Below are 20843 nucleotides of genomic sequence, written 5' to 3'. Positions count from 1 at the left end.
GGGTCGAGTAAAGTCTAAACATAGTTTGATATTTTCAAAGTTAATTCGCACTTTATTGGCCTTAACTGTTACAAGCCCATGAAAGTTTGATTTTAAACTCATTCGGTCCAAAACAAAGACAAAACTTCGGACAATCTTCACTCAGAGTTGACCTCAAAAGGCACTTTGCCCTTTTGCATAGAAAACAACGAACGTTCCCAAACTCACTCCGTATTTCAGCATCCTGACTAATAGATTTGAAGTCTCTTCTCAATATTTGAAATCGAAATCATTACAAGAAAACCCTGACGTTCATTTGTGAAACCTAAATGTAGATCAACTGGGTATTTGTGATAGACGTTTTTTAATACCTTCAAATATTCAAACGTTTACAGAATTTAATGTTACTATGTAACACATTTGTCCTGTGCTTTAATCACAACAACAAAAGTAACTATTACTAAAAGCACAGTAAAAATAACGTGTAAAGAATCGAGGGATTACGGTAACATCCTTAGCAACCTTAATGTATAAATGCATACAAGTTATTGTATGCATTTATACACACACACACACACATACACATACACACACACGCATGTGTGTGTGTATTGCCTAAAGCAGTTCCCCTGAATAGCGGTGATTTCAAATACCTACAAACTGGTACATCAGTACCCCACCAAATCTCAATAAACTCACTTCTAACTTGTGGTACCGACTCTCACGCTCCCTGGCTGTTTAAACTCTTCCATTCCACTACTCCTTCCTATTCATCAATCAATCACTTTTTATGTTATCTCATTTTCTTCTAACACTAAGGAATTATACACTCTTTCCACCCGCCTATCGTCCCCCATTATTTCCACATAACAGAGCCATTTAAAAAATACTTTGATCCATTTTTTCCAATTCTTTATGTATCACCCATTTCCTAAATCTTTCAGTTCTTGTTACGCTGCCCATATTGCACAGGCATGATTAAATCTCAGCAGCTAAATACTTTTCATTTTAATTCCCATTCAACACCCACACTTCACTTCCATAAAAGAGAGTTGGCTCTACAATCCCATCACAACATTCCAACTTCGGCTTCCAGAGAAACTCCAAATAACGTCGTTATCTTCAGCACACAACTTGCAACCTTCGCTGTTTCACCTATTCTGCAACTCGCCTCTCTCACCCTACCATCATTCACTATTATTAATCCCCAAAGTACCTGCTTCCATTCTTCCGTCATTCGTAGCTTCAGCCTCCCCGGTTAACTTTTACCCTCATGACCTCTCTCTTGATCAGTCATTCTCAGTTCTCTCCTCTTATACACTCGATCAAACCCATTCTTTAGTCTCTGTAGTTTCTTCACAGTCTCTGTAGTTTCTCCACACTACGCAGACCAGAAAAGCATAATTTACGGATATCAGCTCTTCAGCATATTTCATGACCCACTTCCTACTCTTACAACATCTCGCATTTACCTAATGTCTTCGGTTAGCATATATGAAAATATATCAATTCCGAGGTAGAGCGAATTGGATGTTAAAGGACATTTGTAGCTTGTAGCTTGATACATGTATATGAATCACGGAGGTGTGATAAAAATTCAATAAGTATAAATATATATATATATATATATATATATATATATATAATATATATATATATATATATAATACACAAACACATACACATACACAACACACACACACACACACATATATATATATATATATATATATAATATATATATATATATATATATATATATATATATATATATATATGTGTGTGTGTGTGTGTGTGTGTCGTGCGTGTGTGAAAAATGAGGAAGTATTTAATACGCTGTACTTGCTCACAATATTGACAAAGATCTCAAAACTCGTCCACTGGTTTTCTTTGTGACAGTCTTGAGAAATCCAGCAAATGTGCCTAATATTGTAACCCGAAGCGACACAAAGACCAGAAACATCTACAGCTTTGTGTGACCATAGGACAGACCGAGATTAGCAGTACACAATGATGACGCATTTCCTGCAGATTGTGGAGGACAGAGCGAACTTAGCCAAGCGGAATTATCACAGACAGGAACATTATCACTAGGTTGTGTTGTCGACCGTTGAATTTGGCACATACACAAATAATATATATATACATACACACACACACACACACACACACACACACACACATATATATATATATATATATATATATATATATATATATATATATTATGTATATATATGGCAGCAATTTTCCATCGCTTCTAGTTTATAAGTATAAAAAAAATTACAATGATGTAAATAATATTTGCAACAATATTACAAAACACTTTCAAAAAATATCACAGCCACTTAAAATTCACCTGAGTAACATGTGAAGCACAAGATTTATTTCTGGATGTAATCATTAGGATTACGAGACGAAAACTTTCGTAATGTTCTTAATAAAATTTTGGTATCACGGGAAAATATACAAAAAGTAAACCAACTTACTAGCTTATAAATTCAGATAAAAAAAATTTCTAACTCAGCTTGGAAAGCCAACATTAAAACGACTTACTCAAACGTTCACGGTATTCTCTCGAATAAAAGTTTTTAGCATTTAGGCTATTTCAAACAAAAAAACCTTTACGAACACAACAAAAACACAGCAAGGCACAAACGCCTCAACAAACCTGTCGCAAAGCCCTGCCTTACTCCTCGAAGGTTTAAGGTCGACTGACAGTAATCTCTTGTGGAAGTAACTCACATTACGTCGTGGTTGACGATGAGTGCATTCATACCTTGAGAATAATGCGGACGTTTCGTGCTGAGATAAACCGTAATGGGCTTTACACTCCAAATTTCTAGGTGTTAAGACTGCAATGTCCGCTCTGGAGAGACTCATGTCTTATTCAAAAAGGGAAGTTTTTGATATAGCCGTTTAAGGGGACCGGTGGTCCCCATTTTCGGAATCTCACAGGGCAACTTCGAAGGGTTTGTTCTGTGGTGAAAGGGGGAAAAAGCAAAGAAAGATGGAGCGATATGTTGGAAAATGCCGAAGGCAATTGGTGAAGACTAAAAAGACAGAAAGCAATGCACTAGGGCCTAAGATGGGGTGTTGCAAAGTGCTTTCTCTGAGGGAATCAAAATACCCTTTCTCGGCTGAACAAAATGGCTTCTCAGCCACCCTTAGAAAAATAGTTATAAAGTCGTTGAAGGGGACCGATGATCCCCATTTTTGGGATCTCATAGGGCAACTTCGAAGGGTTGTTGTTTGGCAAAAGGTGGAAAAACCAAGAAAGATGTGTCCCTTTGAGCAAAGAATATATCTTTTAAGTGTTCCTCTGGGAAAAAGGCTTCTGGAAACCCTTGATAATAATAAAAAAAGATAGTCTCGAGGTGTCCCCTTGCAAAAAATGTATCTCGACATTCCTCCTAAAGAAAATGATTCTGGCTGTCCCTTTTTAATAAAGTTACCGTCTTGCCATTTAAAAAGGAGGATGCTCCTGTGTGCCCTTTTTAAAAGGGTCTTTCGTGTCCCCTAGAAAATAAGAGCTCCTGGCTGTCAATTCAGAAAGAAAGGGTTTCTTAGTGTCCCTTTGACAGAATGACACTCTGGGTGTCTCTTTGGAGAAGAAAGTGCTTTTGGGAACCACTCTGATAAGAAAGGGCAAGTGAAAAATGGTAAGATGATATGGTTAGCCCATGCTGATTGATAACCCAAGAGGTCTGCTGAAATATATAGCCTAATAAACAGAACTTTCTGTGAATAAAGATAAGAAAATCGTATGCGACTGAATCTGACATGAATTGAAGTGAAGGCCCAGTCATATAAATACGAAAAACACTGAAAAATCATATCTGCTGGAGTAAGGAAGTGTCGTAGCAACCACGGCCATAAACATACTCTCATTGCAGGCTTAATGTGCTGATAATTTCCTACAAGGTTTTTGAATGAGAATTTAAAATGATGCAAGTTGAAAGGGAGAGAGTATAAGAAGGAAAACCAGGGAAAAAGAACTTCTGATTAACGTTAGTTTACTGTAAGGACTCCCTGACTACTAAGACATGTTACTTTGCTTTTGCAAACTTGCAAATCGGCAAAATAAGGCAAATAGGTAAGAAAGGTAAATAGGTAAAAAAGCAAATACGAGTATATAAGCTCCTTTACAAAATTGTTTTGTACAGAAAATACATACAACTTAAAAACTGGTCTGAATAGAGATAATAGATCAGGAATGCTTAGATTATGTTGATATCAACGAAAAAGTGTTGCAAATTTTTTGGAAAATGTTTTGATAGGAAAGCACTGAAGTTAACTCCGCACCTCTAGCAACCGCGGAACATTCCTAGCAACAAGAGACCCATTGCTAACATAGTATAGGATGAACCAACTTCATCTCTTGTGCAAAAACTTGACTTGAACTTTAACAAGGACATGCAATAAAAACTTGGCTAGCAACATTCTTCTAAACGGAGGAAACGAGGAAGATGTTATTTCATTATCCAATCGTCATTCGCTTTATTTGGATATTTGGAAAACTGTGAGCTATAAATATAAGGCTTTTTGTCCACAAATGGTCCAAAATCCAGTTTTTTTTTTTTTTTTTGTAGCTGATAAACTTGTGACAATCCCTTTTCAGTGGCAAATGCATTAATCCAGATTCTAGTTGCAAATATATAATCAGCAGAAAGAGAGCCAATTAATTTAGCATATATATATATATATATATATATATATATATATATATATATATATATATATATATATATATATAGACGATGGGAATCTTCTTAGGCACGGAGATATTGTAATTGACGTTGTATTCCACATATGATGAAAAGGGTATGACTCAGAATATGCCCAACAGTTTTGTCCTCCAATGGACCTCTTCTTGGAGCGTTTATTAATAAACGCTCCAAGAAGAGGTCCACTGGAGGACAAAACTGTTGGGCATATTCTGAGACATACCTTTTTCATTTTCCTATGTGGAATACAACTCTATATATATATATATATATATATATATATATATATATATATATATATATATATATATGTATATATACATATATATACATATATATATATATATATATATATATATATATGTATGTATATATACATATATATACATACACACACACACACACACATATATATATATATATATCATACATGAATAACTCGATCACGAAGTATATAAAACGTAACGTGATGTTATGTATAATTAAAAAACCTTTATATATATATACGTATAATATATATATATATATATATATATATATATATAAATACATACGGATACATACATAATACACATACTAAAAACATATACATATATATATATCATATACATATATATATATATATGATACTATACTAGATATTATATATATATATATACTATATATATACAACATACATTACATACATACATACAAAAATACATACATACAAACATACATACATCTATATACACACATTACATATATATATAGTATATATATATATATATATATATATATATTAATATATATATATATTATAGGTACTGAAATACTAAACCAAAGAACGACAAAGAGCAACACACATCGCCATTGCTGGAGAGCCATGGTAAATGGAATAATTAACTTAAATGAAAGCTTCAAACTTCATTTTAATTTTACCCTAAAAAAAGGGAAGATATACATATAGCATAATTCTATTTTAACAAAGTCAGCAGAGAATATGCAGCAAATACGAAAGACAAGAGCACAAGTAAAACTGTATTCCTTCTCCTATACAGGTGAAGGGTGTGGGGGGTGGGGGGGGAGGGGGAGAACATGTTTTTATTGCAACACAACACGATCGCAAAACTGGTACCTGGGGCTATTAACGTTGCATACCACTCGGTGCCAACAGGTGTTCTTCAGTCTTACCTGACTTAAATTCAACATCTGCAGCTTTTTTTTAATGTTTGCCAAATTGCTTGTCCATGTACGTAAAAGCATGTGTAAATATGTACAAAGTTACGTATAAAGCTAATGGCCATGTCTAGAAATGTATATAATTTTTAATGGCCACTGCGTTCGATTAACTTCTCAATTTCCGTAGACGCTTTCCGCTAAAGAGCCTTGAATTCGGAGCGGGCTTTAAGGAAAGATGCTCCTCTTCCAACAGGCTCACGATAACCCCACTCTTTTGACCGTGCTAGGGGTTCCACTGAAGGCAAGATGAACAACTTAATTAAATTTTCCATTTAAAATCAAGGCTAGCAGAGGATGCACTTCCATAGTGTGCGAGGAAATCAAGAAGTCAAAAGGCCATTGTAGCCACAAAATTAACATAGTATGTATAAGGTCTACTATACCAGTACACCCATTAATGCAGCAGTCGCCAACCTTTCGAGCTTCATGGACCACTAGATGTCTAATTTTAAATTTGACGGACAACTCATATGAATTTGAAAACAAGATGTAACTGCATTTATTTGATATGCATTTTATGTAAACTACATTGGGATAAATTAATATTTGTAATGTTTAATTTTCTGTAATTAATAATGGTGTTAGTGAATGCTGTTTATTTCTGCTAAATGCTGGCTCCAAATTTTTAGTGCTAGTTCGCCCTAAAATGCTAAATCTAGCATTAAAAAGGCTGAAGTGGCAAAACTGGGCCCTCTGTCTTCTGTGCAATTTTTATCACTGTTGCCTGATTAAAAAAACATAGCAATTATAATAACGTCCCCATTTTTCTGCGGACCATCAAAATTTACTCATGGACCACCGATTGGCGACCGCTGCATTAATGCACAGCATCTGTAAATTCGCCTTCTAAATGAGCGATCTATTCCCTGGGTCATAAGGAACTTTGCGCTAAAAAGAGGTCTCGTTGGATTGGACGAGTATTGCAGCCGCATTCTTTTCAAGGGACGTTTCTTGAAGCGAGCAGACAGCCGGAAGAATGGCATGTAACGTGCGTGTACGTTGGTGTGCGTGTAATTGTGTGTATGCGTTATGTAAGACTGTATTTATTAGCAGAAAGAGACCCATGTGGCATAAAGGTTATTGTTAACATATTGTCAAAGGTCTCGGTAATCATTCTTTTTCTTAGTTTTATGTGCTCTATGGCGTTTCATTTATGCATACACATACACACACACTTCGCATGCAGAACGCCAGATATATGTATTATTAAGATTAATATAAATTACACACACATATACATTTATATATATATACACACATCAATTCTTGAACGTTTTGCCAAGACATTCATTCTGACATACGTACAAAGAAAAAGATTGTATATTCTCATTTTCCATTCTAACCTCAGATTAATATATCAAGACCATCTTAACAGCCTATATCACTAATAACAAAAAGACTGAAAGAAAATAAATGCAGGAACTTCAGTCGAAGGAGACGCAGAACGAACTAAAATGAACGAAGGGCATCTACAAGACGTCTACAAAAAAAAAAAAAAAAAAAAAAAAAAAAAAACACGGAAGAACAAACTGTTCAGCCCTCCCGTCTCTCCAGAGAAGTTGGCATGAACTTTGCCAATCTAGATTATATACAAACAAGAATGACGAGTGAAAGTGAGACTCAAACCTCCACCGAAACAGGTAGGTTGTGGAGACTCGGGGCGATTTGGGAGTGGAAGCTGATACGCGTTCTGATTACTGTATTTCTATTGTGTTCCGTTCCTGTATCCGCGCCCTCCTCTCTCTCTCTCTCTCTCTCTCGTGCATTCCCAACAAACTGTTTGTGTATATGTAGTAATATAAACACTTATATATATATATATATATATATATATATATATATATATAAATATATATATATATGTGTGTGTGTGTGTGTGTGTGTGTGTGTGTGTGAGTGTGTAATCCAACAATTACACGAACAGTATAAATAGATTTTGGAATATTTGTTCTCCACACCAGGTGTGGAAAGCTATCACACACACACACACACACACACACACACACACATATATATATATATATATATATATATAATATATATATATATATATATAGTATATATACATAATATATATTGTGCGTGTGAGTGCTTATATAGGATGTTAGGTGCGCAAAGCAAGCATCCCAAAATCTACGTTTACGGATCTCCGCATGGCTTACAACCCTCTACGCTACAATAGAATTTTTTGCGAATCATGTTATTATGTTACCCGTGCAAGCAAAACACGGAACGCAAGAGTCAAGGCTCATGAGCACAATTCAAGGGTCTCAGCAATTTAGAAAACTTGCATTTCAATGATTTCCCTTTCCAGCGAGATCTCCATTGTACTTTTCGGCAAAAGTGTTAGCTAAATATTATTATTATTATTATTATTGTTTTTTGTCTATCACAGTCATTCTATTCGACTGGGTGTTTTTTTTTTTTATATAGTGTGGGGCTCCAGGTTCCATCCTGCCTCCTTAGGAGTCCATCACTTTTCTCACTATGTGCTGTTTCTAGGAGCACACTGTTCTGCATGAGCCCTGGAGCTACTTCGGCATCTAATTTTTCCAGGTTCCCTTTCAGGGATCTTGGGATCGTGCATGGTGTTCCTGACTATGGGTGCAATTTCCACTGGCGTACCCAATATCCTGCTTATTTCTATTTTCAGGTCTTGAAATCACTCTCTCTCTCTCTCCTCTGATGTCCCATGGTAATGCGACATCAATGAGTGATACTTTCTTCTTGATTTTGTCAATCAACGTCACATCTGGCCCATTGGCACTTATCACCCTATCTGTTCTGATACCGTAGTCAGAGAGGCTTATTATTATTATTATTATTATTATTATTATTATTATTATTATTATTATTATTATTATTATTATTATTATTATTGGAGAAACAAATCCACAGTTATGTAAATATACATATATTTAAGTTTAAATATATTTTTAATTATTATTATTATTATTATTCAGTAGGCCTTTCTCCTATAGATCGAGGACGGGATATGCTGTATGTCAGGTCCACAATAATATTCAATGGTGAATTAGGTTGATTTTTAGAAAAACGCAGCAAGGGCTTTCGAACACTATCCTGGGTTGGTCTTCAGTTCTAGCCCAGGACAGGATTCGAGGGCTCTTGTGACGTTTTTAAAAGATCAACATAATTCACCACTGAATATTATTGTGGACCTGATATAAAACATATCATCATTATTGCTTTCTTGGAGAGTAAGCCCACAAACTGCTTTGTTGTTGTTATTCGGGGGGTGGGCGTGGGTAGAAAGGTCTATGGAAGAGCCTAAAAAGGTCTAAAAAAAGGTGTTTCGCGTTGAGTTAAGGATACAGGAATTTTAGGATAGGATCTTTATGATTTATTTATTAAAGAGAAAATGTAAAAAATAAATAACGTGCATGTTGAACAATACAGAAAAATTATTTCTAATACAATATAGCGTATTTATTCTAATTTTCGTTGGTGAAAAAAGGCTCTAGATTTTAGCATGTTTCAATTTGCGTTATAAAAAGAAATATGATGTTGACAATTTATGTGTGAGGGGAAATATGATGTTGACAATTTATGTGTGAGGGGGAAATCTTCCAAGCGTCCAGAGTAAGCTGGATCATGCCTTGTTAATAATATTAGTATTACTATTTTTATTATTACTATTATTTAGAAGATGGGCCCTACTCATATGGAATAAGCCCACCACAGAGCCCACTGACTTGAAATGCAAGCTTTCAAAGAATACGGTGTTCAATCGAAAAACGTAACAGAAGGTTTAGGGAAACACAGACAGCTGACGACATTCCGACCAGAAAGTCGGCGACATTCTGACCAGAAAGTCGGCGACATTCTGACCAGAAAGTCGGCGACATTCTGACCAGAAAGTCGGCGACATTCTGACAAGAAAATTCGGTGTAATTCTGCCCAGAAAGTCGGCGACATTCTGCCCAGAGAGTCGGCGACATTCTGACCAGAAAATTCGGTGACATTCCGAACATAAAGTCGGTGAAATTCCGACTATAAAGTCAGCGACATTCTGACCACAAATTCTGAGACATTCTGACCAAGAAGTCCTTCTCCCGACCTTCGTAGTGGCAGCCTTCATTTTCGAAGGACATTCATCTTAGATAGTGACGAATTTGTCGTGATTCTTCTTTTCTTCGTTTGGCTGGGTTGGTTTTTGTGCCATGGCAAAAACTTTAATATATATACTCACACGCATATATATTTTCACGCATTGCAGGCAGAAGCGCAGTGTGAGCTTAAGCTGTTGAGTGGAAAAAATGGAAAGGGGGATTTTCTTGAGGAGGTTATTCATTATTATAACCTTCCCCCTTATTTTCCTTCATCTTTTCTTTTACTTTGTTTGTTTGTTTGTTGGCTATGATTAAGAAGTATATACATATAATAGGCTATATATATGTATATGTATATATACATATATATATATACATTATATATATATATATATATATATATATATATATATATATACATATAAGCGAATACCACAGGAAAATGATAGTCAGAAATCCAAACGCTTTCGTCTTTACTAAGACATGTCTAAGTAAAGACGAAAGCGCTTGGATTTCTGACTATCATTTTCCTGTGGTATTCGCTTATTTAATGAAGTCAGCGTGCGATTTACTGTGATTTTTTAAGCATATATGTATGTATATATATGTATATATATATATATATATATATATATATATATATATATTTAATATATATATATATATATATTATATATATATATATATATAATATATATAGGTATATCTAATAAAAGGAGCCCATAAAAACACCAAAATATAGAGGAAAAACATACTATATTTCAGAGACTGCTGTCTCCCTCTTCAGGTAGATGAATGAGAAAAGTTTACAGAAAAGGTGGTATTTTATACCAAGAGGTCCATCCACAAACAAGCCATTTTAAGTCACCCCCGCTGATAATCTTCCTTTAATCTTCTTAAGGGTTGGTTGAAATCAGGTATCTGATTTCATTCTGTTCCGACATTGCTGCCTATAATAGCGGACTCATTCCAACAGACTTCTACGCAAGTTAAATAACCTAATAGACAATAGTGCATGGAATATCTTGAGCAACAAGACAAAGTTTTTAAACTTATCCAACCACACCCCCCTTACTTGTAAATCAACATTAGTTTTTAAATTTAGGCTTATCCTTTGCCCCTTATGCCAGAACACCGCAAAAACACCTAGACCTTCATAGTGGCTTTTGATAAATTCATATCTGACAAAAACTACAACCGTGAAGAGATATGTTTAAAAGGAGTGTTACTAAATGCTTTAACTGACTTCATAAGAAATATCCTGTTTCCCTTTCCCCGCAGATTCATGATAGCCATCCACTCGCTAAAAAAGTTAGATGTTATATAAGTAGATCCGACAAAGACGGCAAAAATCGTAATAATGGACAAAGACTTCTACCTTGACAAAATCAACCAGCTCCTTAGCGACACAAACACATACGAAAAACTGACGAAAAATCCCCTCCAAAACGTTCCCACAGAATTTTTTCGGAAAGTAAGATTAATTGGCAAAGACAAAAAGAGTATTGAACTATTAGAGAAATTTAAAGTAATTAATCCTAAATTACCCTATTTCTATGGCCTTCCCAAAACTCACAAAGACAATCTTCCATTCAGACCCATCGTTTCATGTGCCGGTGCTTTCAATTGCAAAATTTCTAAATGGTTAGCTGGCCTCCTTTCCCTTTTTAGGCACTTTTTCTCCCAGTCACATTAAACATTCGGAAGATTTTTGTCACAAATTCAAGAGAAGCACATATACCACTTCACAACATAAAACTTTTAAGCCTTGACGTAGATTCCCTGTTCACTAAAGTACCAGTACAGGACGTTCTTCAGTTTTTAAGGGTAAAAATTATCCCCTATTCAGATCATTTCCATTGGCGCTTGACAAAATAATAAAGCTAGTTGAATTATGTGCATCTAATAACGTATTTTCATTCGGGGAATCATTCTACAAGCAAAACTTCGGGTGTAGTATGGGTAGTCCTTTAAGTCCTGTTGCTAGCCAATCTGTACATGGAATACTTTGAAGCTACAGTAATAAATGCGATAAAACCCAAAAACATGCTGTGGATGAGATACGTGGATGATATCCTAACATTTTGGGATAATAGGTGGGGCAATTTCAATGAATTCCTCTCGAAATTAAACACATTAGTGCCCAACATCAAATTTAAAGTTGAATGGGAAACAGACAACAAAATTCCTTTTCTTGATGTTTTAATAATCAGAGATACGACAGAATACAAATTACCATATACAGAAAAACCAACGTTTCTCACTTTCATACATTCACTACTTTATGCTATCATGACGTTACTTATTCAAGATAGGTGTAGCTAGTAACTTGTTCTTAAGAGCCTTACGAATTTGTTCCCCAGAATTCTGGAAAAAGAATTTGAACTAATTCGCAAGCAACTTTCGTCTTTAAAATACCCTGACCATATAATTGAGAAAGCAATTCACAAAGCAAAAGAAACGTAATTTTCTACCGACCCCCTAAAGACAAGACCAGAGATACACCCAACAATAAAATAATAATTTCCCCACCTGGACACGATTAAGAGAATAACCAACCCCCTGGGAAAATCGAACCTTTTGTATCTACTTACCCAAACACCTTAGCCAAATCCCTGATTAACGTCCAACAAAAAGACATCTCCAAGGACTCTGGGGTATACGAAAATCCCATGCAGGACTGTGACCAATCTTACATCGGATTTACAGGTAAATCCCTTCCCCAGAGATTAATACAACACAAACAGTCAGTTAGGTATGGACAACAGAAACTCGGCTATTTCAACCATATAAATGAACATAACCATAGAATAAACTGGAATTTGTCACGTGTAATTTATAGCAGCAACTGCCGGTACAAGAGTCAAATGATGGAATCGGCCTTAATAAAAGAGAGGCAGGTAATGAACATCTCAAAAGGAGCATGGATTTCGGACACGATCGACAACGTCTTCATTCAACCAACCCTTAAGAAGATTAAAGGAAGATTATCAGCGGGGGTGACTTAAAATGGCTTGTTTGTGGATGGACCTCTTGGTATAAATACCACCTTTTCTGTAAACTTTTCTCATTCATCTACCTGAAGAGGGAGACAGCAGTCTCTGAAATATAGTACTTTTTCTCTATATTTTGGTTGGTGTTTTTTATGGGCTCCTTTTATTAGATGGAATTCTGTGTTACAGAACATTTTTACCAGTCATTATATATATAATATATATATATATATATATATATATATATTATATATATATATATATATATATATATATATATATATATATAATATATTATTATATAGTATATATATATATATATATAGATTATATATATATATATATATATATATTATGTATATATCCCATCATGTATATATTATATATACAAATATGATATATGTGTATTACAATACATATTATGAATACAATATATATATATATATATAGATATATAGATATTATATATCTATATATATACTCTATATATATATATATATATATAATATATATATATATAACTATACATCACATACATACATACACATTTCTAAGAATAGCCAAAACCTACCCTGCCTAATATATATGTAACAAACAAACAAAAGTAAAAGGAAAAGACGAAGGAAAATAAGAGGAAGACGAATAATGAGGAATAACCTCCTCGAGGCAATTCCCTCTTCTCACTTCTTCCACTCAAAAGGCTGCGCTTAATCTGCGCTCCGACCCATATTTCGTGACAATTGAAGCGCAAACCACCCCCGTGGACGAAGCCTGTCAAGCGCACTTGAAGGCTTCCTCACCTCTTTCTTCCTCGGACGTTTGTCGGAAATGATTAAGTGATGGTGAGAGAGAGAGAGAGAGAGAGAGAGAGAGAGAGAGAGAGAGGGTGCGGATGACGTCATAACGATCAATTTGTTATACGCGATTCTTTATTGTTTTTTTTTTTAGAGGCACATTCTTATTTCTGTCTAATTTAATAAATGCAGACAATCTTGAATTACCTTTTATGCATTTAGCCAAAAAAATAAAATATAAAATAACTTCATAATCGCAAATAATCTTGAATACCTTTTATGCATTTGGCCCCCCTAAAAATAATATAAAATAAATTTCATAAACGCTAATAATCTTGAATTACCTTTTATGCATTTAGCCAAAAAAATGAAATAATATAAAATAAATGTCATAAATGAAAATAATCTTGAATTACCTTCTTCGCATTTAGCCAAAATAATAAAATAATATCAAACAAATTTCATAAACGCAAATAATCTTAAATTAACTTTCTTGTATTTGGCACCCCACCCCCCAAAAAAAAATGAAAAATAAATTTCATAAACGCAAATAATTTTGAATTACCTTTTATACACTTATCCAAAACAATAAAATCAAATAAAATCAAAATAAAGTAAAATAAAATAAAAAATTAAAAATTTTTTTCGTGAGACTCAATTTAATTAAATGTCCAAAATCTGACTGACGAAAACAGCCTTGAATTGCCATCTACGTATTTAGCAAAAATAATAGTAATCCTTCGAAAAGGACAATCAATTCAGTGCTCTGAGGACAGCGAAACGCAAAGCCATTTCGACGAGAAAAAAACACTGAACATAAAAACTGAATACGAATATATACATTTTGTGCTGGAGCCGTCAACTCAGGAAGCGGAGGCCGGTCCTCGTTGGGTCCAACATGACACAGGATGTGTCGCGGCTCCGTCCGTAACATTGGTCGCTGCTTGGAGCGCTGTTTCTTATGCACAATCCTTCACGCATGCGCAGTCATACGGAGGTAAGGAATTTTGTCTTTTATATTCTCGGTATGCAACTACTCGCCTCACTATGAGAGTCATGCAACAGGTAATGTCGTCACGGTAAGGTTGGTAGATTTCCACGTGCGGAGAGAGAGAGAGAGAGAGAGAGAGACACACACACAGAGAGAGAGAGAGAGAGAGAGAGAGAGAGAGAGCGTGTCTTGCGACAGTTAACTTTTGGGTAGTTAGGTAGCAGGCTTGCTTTAACACACACACACACACACACACACACACACAGAGAGAGAGAGAGAGAGAGAGAGAGGAGAGAGAGAGCGTGTCATGAGACTGTTAACTTTCGGCTAGTTAGGTAGCAGGCTTGCTTACACACACACACACGCGCGTGCGCACACACACACACAGAGGGAGAGAGAGAGAGATTATGTTATGAGACAGTTAACCTTTAGCTAGTTAACTTGCGAGCTTTAACAGAGAGAGAGAGAGAGAGAGAGAGAGAGAGAACACTTGTGTCATGAGATAATTAATCTTTGGCTAGTTAAGTAACGGCCTCTGACAGACACACACACACACACACACACACACACACACAGAGAGAGAGAGAGAGAGAGAGAGAGAGAGAGAGAGAGAGAGAGAGATAGTTATGGACACACTGACAGTAATTGCAGGAAATGTCACTGAGCCGAAACCGGGCAAACGGGTGTGTACCTCAAGGTCACCCCATAAAAGAAAGAAAGAAAGAAAAAAAAAACTATTGATGAAATGGAACAATAGGTGAACTGACAGGCCATAATAACTAAAGACATGATTGACTGACTGATGTAATTTGGCGTTACATTGACTTGTGTTCGAAGCATAGGAAGCCATTAGGTACAGATATACAGGACAATTAGACAAGGCTGAATATGTAAAGTATAATTAGAAGTGCAGATATCAACGTATTTCAGGTTTTAAAATCTGAGTTAATCAGTGTATAGAGTGACAGCAAAAGAAAAGAATGTAAGAAACACTGAAAAAAAAACGTAATACGTAAAGGAAATATGGAAGAATAAAATAATGATAAAAAGGAGAAAAACACGTTCCCATAAAGTGAATATCAAAGATAGCAAATAACTAGTATATGAAAACGAATATAAGGCATTCACACTCTGTGAATCACCGGACATATTATGGAGGTTGCGAACCAGGCAACGATGGTAATCGGTATTGAGAGAGAGAGAGAGAGAGAGAGAGAAGAGAGAGAGAGAGAGTAGTAGCTCGACGAACACAGCAACAACAGCATTCATAGCAGCAGCATCGTGACACGTCACAAGACCAAGGACAGCTGGTTTTAAAGAGAAGCCACATGTCTCTACCGAAGACAGCCAGGAACCATAAAGACGACTTTTTCACGCTTTTATTTTTCGCTTTGGTTAAAACCCCAGAGTCGGATTCATGGTGAGTCAGCAGGCTCTTGGTGGGTTGGGCTCAAAATGAGTTGGGCTCATAGTGAGTCGGGCTTATAGTGAGTCGAGCTCATAGTAAGTCGGGCATTAAGTGAGTCAGGCTCATAGTGAGTTGGGATCAAAATGAGTTGGGCTCATAGTGAGCTGGGCTCATAGTGAGTCGGGGTTATAGTGAGTTGGGATCATAGTGAGTTGGGCTCATAGTGAGTTAGGCTTAAAGTGAGTCAGGATCATAGTGAGTCAGGGTCATAGTGAGTCAGTCTTAAAGTGAGTCGGGCTCATAGTGAGTTGGGCTTATAGTGAGTCGGGCTTATAGTAAGTCGGGCCTAAAAGGAGTCGGGCTCATAGTGAGTCGGTCTTAAAGTGAGTCGGCTTATAGTGAGTCAGGATCATAGTGAGTTGGGGTCATAGTGAGTCAGGCTTATAGTGAGTCAGGATCATAGTGAGTTGGGCTCATAGTGAGTTGGGCTTAAAGTGAGTCAGGCTCATAGTGAGTCAGTCTTAAAGTGAGTGGGGCTTATAGTGAGTCAGGATCATAGTGAGTTGGGCTCATAGTGAGTCGGGCTTATAGTGACTGGGATCATAGTGAGTCAGGCTCATAGTGAGTCAGGCTTTTAGTGAGTTGGGATCATAGTGAGTTGGGCTCATAGTGAGTCGGGCTTATAGTGAGTTGGGATCATAGCGAGTCGGGCTCATAGTGAGTCGGGCTTAAAGTGAGTCAGGATCATAGTGAGTCAGGCTCATAGTGAGTCGGGCTTATAGTGAGTCAGGATCATAGTGAGTTGGGCTTATAGTGAGTCGGGCTTAAAGTGACCCAGGATCATAGTAAGTTGGACTTATAGTGAGGCTTGTAGTGAGTTGGGCTAATGGTGAGTCAGGCTTATAGTGAATTGAGATTATAGTGACTTGGGCTCATGGCGAGTCAGGCTTATAGTGAGTCAGGCAAATAATGAATGGGGCTTATATTGCATTAATCCTGCTTGTAGTGAGTCAGGCTTGTAGTAAGTTGGGCTTATAGTGAGTTACACTTTTAGTGAGTGGGGCTTATAGTGAGGCTTGTAGTGAGTCGGCTTATAGTGAGTTGGGCAAATAATGAGTGGGGCTTATAGTGAGTTGGACTCATAGTGAAACGGGCTTATGGAGAGTTGAGCTTATAGTGAGTTGCGAAATAGCGAGTAGAGCTTATAGTGAGTGGGATTAATAGTGAGTTGAACTCATAGTGAATCGGGCCCATAGTGAGTTAGGCTCATAGTGAATCAGGTTTATGGTAAGTCAGGCTCACAGTGAGTCGGGCTTATGGTGAGCCAAACTTTTTGTGAGTTGGGCTCATGGTGAATTAGGTTTAAAGTGAGTCAGGTTCATAGTGAGTTGTCTCATAGTGAGTTGGGCTTATTAGTGAGTTAGGCTTATGCGTCTCTTCGGTTCATAGTGTGTCAAGTTCATAACGATTCAGGCTTACGGTGAGTCAGGTATATGGTGAGTTGGGTTTATGGTGATTCGGACTTATAGTGAGTCAAGTTCATAGGGACTCAAGCTTATAGCAGCTCGCAGAAAACTCTATTATTGCAGGACCGGGTGACAGGTTTCCACTGTTGATTCAAGAGATACGGAGGAAGATAGAGAGAGAGAGAGAGAGAGAGAGAGAGAGAGAGAGAGAGAGAGGGGTCATATTTCAATAGAGAACGGTAATGGCTAACCGAGCTGGTTGAAGGTCGATTTTCGACAGTGAATACAGGATTCAATATAATAATGATGAAAATGAAATAACCCATCTGAAATATATTCTTCAGGTAATTGTAATAGCTAATATAACAATTATTATATGAAGATTTTGCCTCTTCATTTATGAAAAATTAAGTTGGAGCATCACCAAGAAAAGAACAACTAGAAACAACATTGAAGATTTTTGACGAATAAGACGGTTGGATTACGAATAATCCTGGCCATGATGCAGTATTCATGGAGAACACCCACAATAACATGGTAATAAAAAGAGACCGTAACAAGAAATCCCAGCAGTATACGTAAGCAAATTATTCAATATATCCCTCTGAATAATGTCATTTTTATTCCTGCATCCTAATTGGTCAGCCTTCGCGCCAAATCTGGAAAGATGGCATTCGTACAAAGCTCATCACCGGAATCAAAATGAAGACCGATCATGAAATCCTGGGGTCAAAGAGACTGGGACATAAATCAAAGCCAAAAGGACACGAAATCTGAATGTGAATTTTGTCGGTACATAAGTGCCCAATGGGTCTAGACAATCCTCCCACTCTCCGCCCCCACCCACCACATCATGCCATAGGCGTAGCATACATCGCACATAGTACATGAGCACCCAAAATGCTAGGTTATTACAGGAGGAGGGGAAATTATAGTGCATATTCATCCAATATTCTTTAAGGTAGTTTAGATTTCATCATGAGCTGGAATTTTAACGGTCTTATTGAAGCTTGCACTTGATAAAACACAGCTCGTTTACGCCCTTCTAAAGAGAATGGGCCATAGGAAGGTATGGGAAACACAAGAAAATAGAAGGAAATGGGAAAAGGAAAGAATTATGCAGACCTATACGAATTTTTATTTCAATTTGCGTCGTTCCATCCTGACTAAATTCAACTGGTGAAAGAAAAGAAGAGGCGGAATTCACATTTGCATATCAGTAGCCTTAACAACCGATAATACCTAGAGGAAGGATCTTCGAACATTTTCCTTCTAAATACCCTTCTGTTATCAAGCTTTCCACGTTCCTTCAAGTTAACCAGGCAATGATTATGGAAAAGGCATTGCAACGGATATGACCTTCTGGTTCAACTGTGATGATTTGGTCGAGAAAATTACCACAATCATACGCCATGTCTCTCTATCTCTGCTGGTTATGCAATAATACTCTCATCCCACCAGCGAAAGGTCCTGGCCTTGTTGCCTAAAAGCAGCAAATTATGAACCTGGTGGTCAGCCGACTGAATGGGTTGGAATTACAGTTATTTTCTACCTTTGTTTTCGTCTTTTGAAGCCTTACCACACTTAACAGGCAGACTTTGAGTGAGGGCCATTGCTGGTATAAGGCTAGCTTCATCTAAACAATTTCTTAACTGTTTTGGGCACCAGACATATAATGGATTATAGAGAATGCGGACAAGCAGTATTTTCTCTCGCCAGTGCAGTGGATCGAACTTGGAGGTTCTTCGATTGAATTAGGAGTGCTAACAATGCCCTCAGAGAGAGAGAGAGAGAGAGAGAGAGAGAGTCCACAATAAAATCCTCACCGTCGTCACTCAACTGTGATCAACAAACTGTCAAGAAACAATTTAAGAATAAAATCGACTTTTAAAAGGACGACTTGGAGATAGAAAAAAAAAAACGAACATACACATAGACACACACACACACACACACACAATGCTTTACTTCACCTAAGAGGCGGAGAAACTTGAGGTCAAAACCAGATAGTAATAATCAGCATAATTGGAGGACGATTCACAAGACAATTATAATCATTATCGTGCGTAGTCAGTCAAGTGAGGGCAAGTATAATTTTGTAACGATGCTGTGCTAATCATACGATGGATCTCTGCTACATGGGTTTGCACAAATATTCAGTCATTTGTAGGTTATTACATCATTGCAACAGTTATTATTGACAAAATCTTCGTTGCTTCTAAGGTGTCATGGTTTGTAGACATGATATTCTGGCCTGTGTTAGTCTACTCAATCTTAAAATATAACCAAATGGTGTAAATTGATACGAATGGCGTTCAGAAGGCTTAGAGAGAGAAAAAAAATCAATAGATTGTCCATCAGAATTTGTTTTTCATATAAAAAGCAGTTTGACAAACCAAAATTTCCTGGGGAATGCCTTTTACAAATAACGTTTGTCTTTCCACAAACATCATTTGATAAACAAACATTCCCTGGATAATGTCTTTCGCAAACAACTATTGTTAAATAACGTTTCCCTGGACAAAGTCTCACATACAACTTTGTTTTACAAAGCTTTCCAGGTGAATGCCTTCCTCGAATGAAATCTAAAAACAATTTTCTTAATAAACGTCTTACACAAACAACTTCCAAGAAAAGTTGTTCCGGAAAGTGTCTTTCACTGATTCCAGCTTGCACTGATTCCAGAAAGCAAGCTGTCCAGGAAAACCGTTCAGAAAGTAACTGACGAACACCAGAAAAAGACTGGTTTATTTCCCTTTCGTCTTAACCCACCTTTCGCTCCCTCCCACCCCATTCCCCGCCCCCCCCCCCCCCCCCCCCACCCCCCCCCCCCCCCCCAACCAAACCCACATAAAAAGACTTTGGTAATTCATCTCATTCTAAAGGACGCCCACAAGTACCAGCTTGAATTGTTAAAGAGACTTGTCTGAATTCAGGCTTGCTGTCTACTTAGAGCAAGTGTTTACAAAGTCGGTGCTTTTACTCGAAAGCACGAGTGCACGGAAAACGGACGACGGAAGTCGTAAGCACACAATTATTCTTGTGATTATAAATTATATGTTTCCCAGAATCAGCAAAAGTTCATGGTAGCTTTTTTTTTCACAGACTTTCAAAGATTTCTTTTGAGCTTATTCGTTAGCATTTCTTTCAGGATCATTCATCCCCTTCACTTCAGAATTAGCCATAAACTTTAA

General features: G+C 36.7%; 1 protein-coding gene across 2 annotated transcripts in view; it reads right to left on the bottom strand.

Annotated features, from left to right (window-relative positions):
- The window catches only part of LOC135211274 (carbohydrate sulfotransferase 8-like), a 114516-nt gene that overhangs the window by 58549 nt on the left and 35124 nt on the right, over positions 1 to 20843 (bottom strand). The window contains exon 1 of one of the 2 annotated variants that reach the window (XM_064244590.1): positions 2651 to 2744. The exons of the other annotated variant lie outside the window; for it this stretch is intronic. The gene's annotated coding sequence lies outside the window, so the exon portion shown is untranslated. Of the gene's footprint in view, positions 1 to 2650; positions 2745 to 20843 lie in introns of those variants that run through there. 2 annotated transcript variants of the gene reach the window in all.

This window comes from Macrobrachium nipponense, chromosome 4 (assembly GCF_015104395.2).
Source record: "Macrobrachium nipponense isolate FS-2020 chromosome 4, ASM1510439v2, whole genome shotgun sequence".
In the NCBI taxonomy this organism is placed as follows: domain Eukaryota; kingdom Metazoa; phylum Arthropoda; class Malacostraca; order Decapoda; family Palaemonidae; genus Macrobrachium; species Macrobrachium nipponense.
Note: the sequence above shows the minus strand (reverse complement) of the source record. Positions and strands in the feature narration are given on the sequence as shown.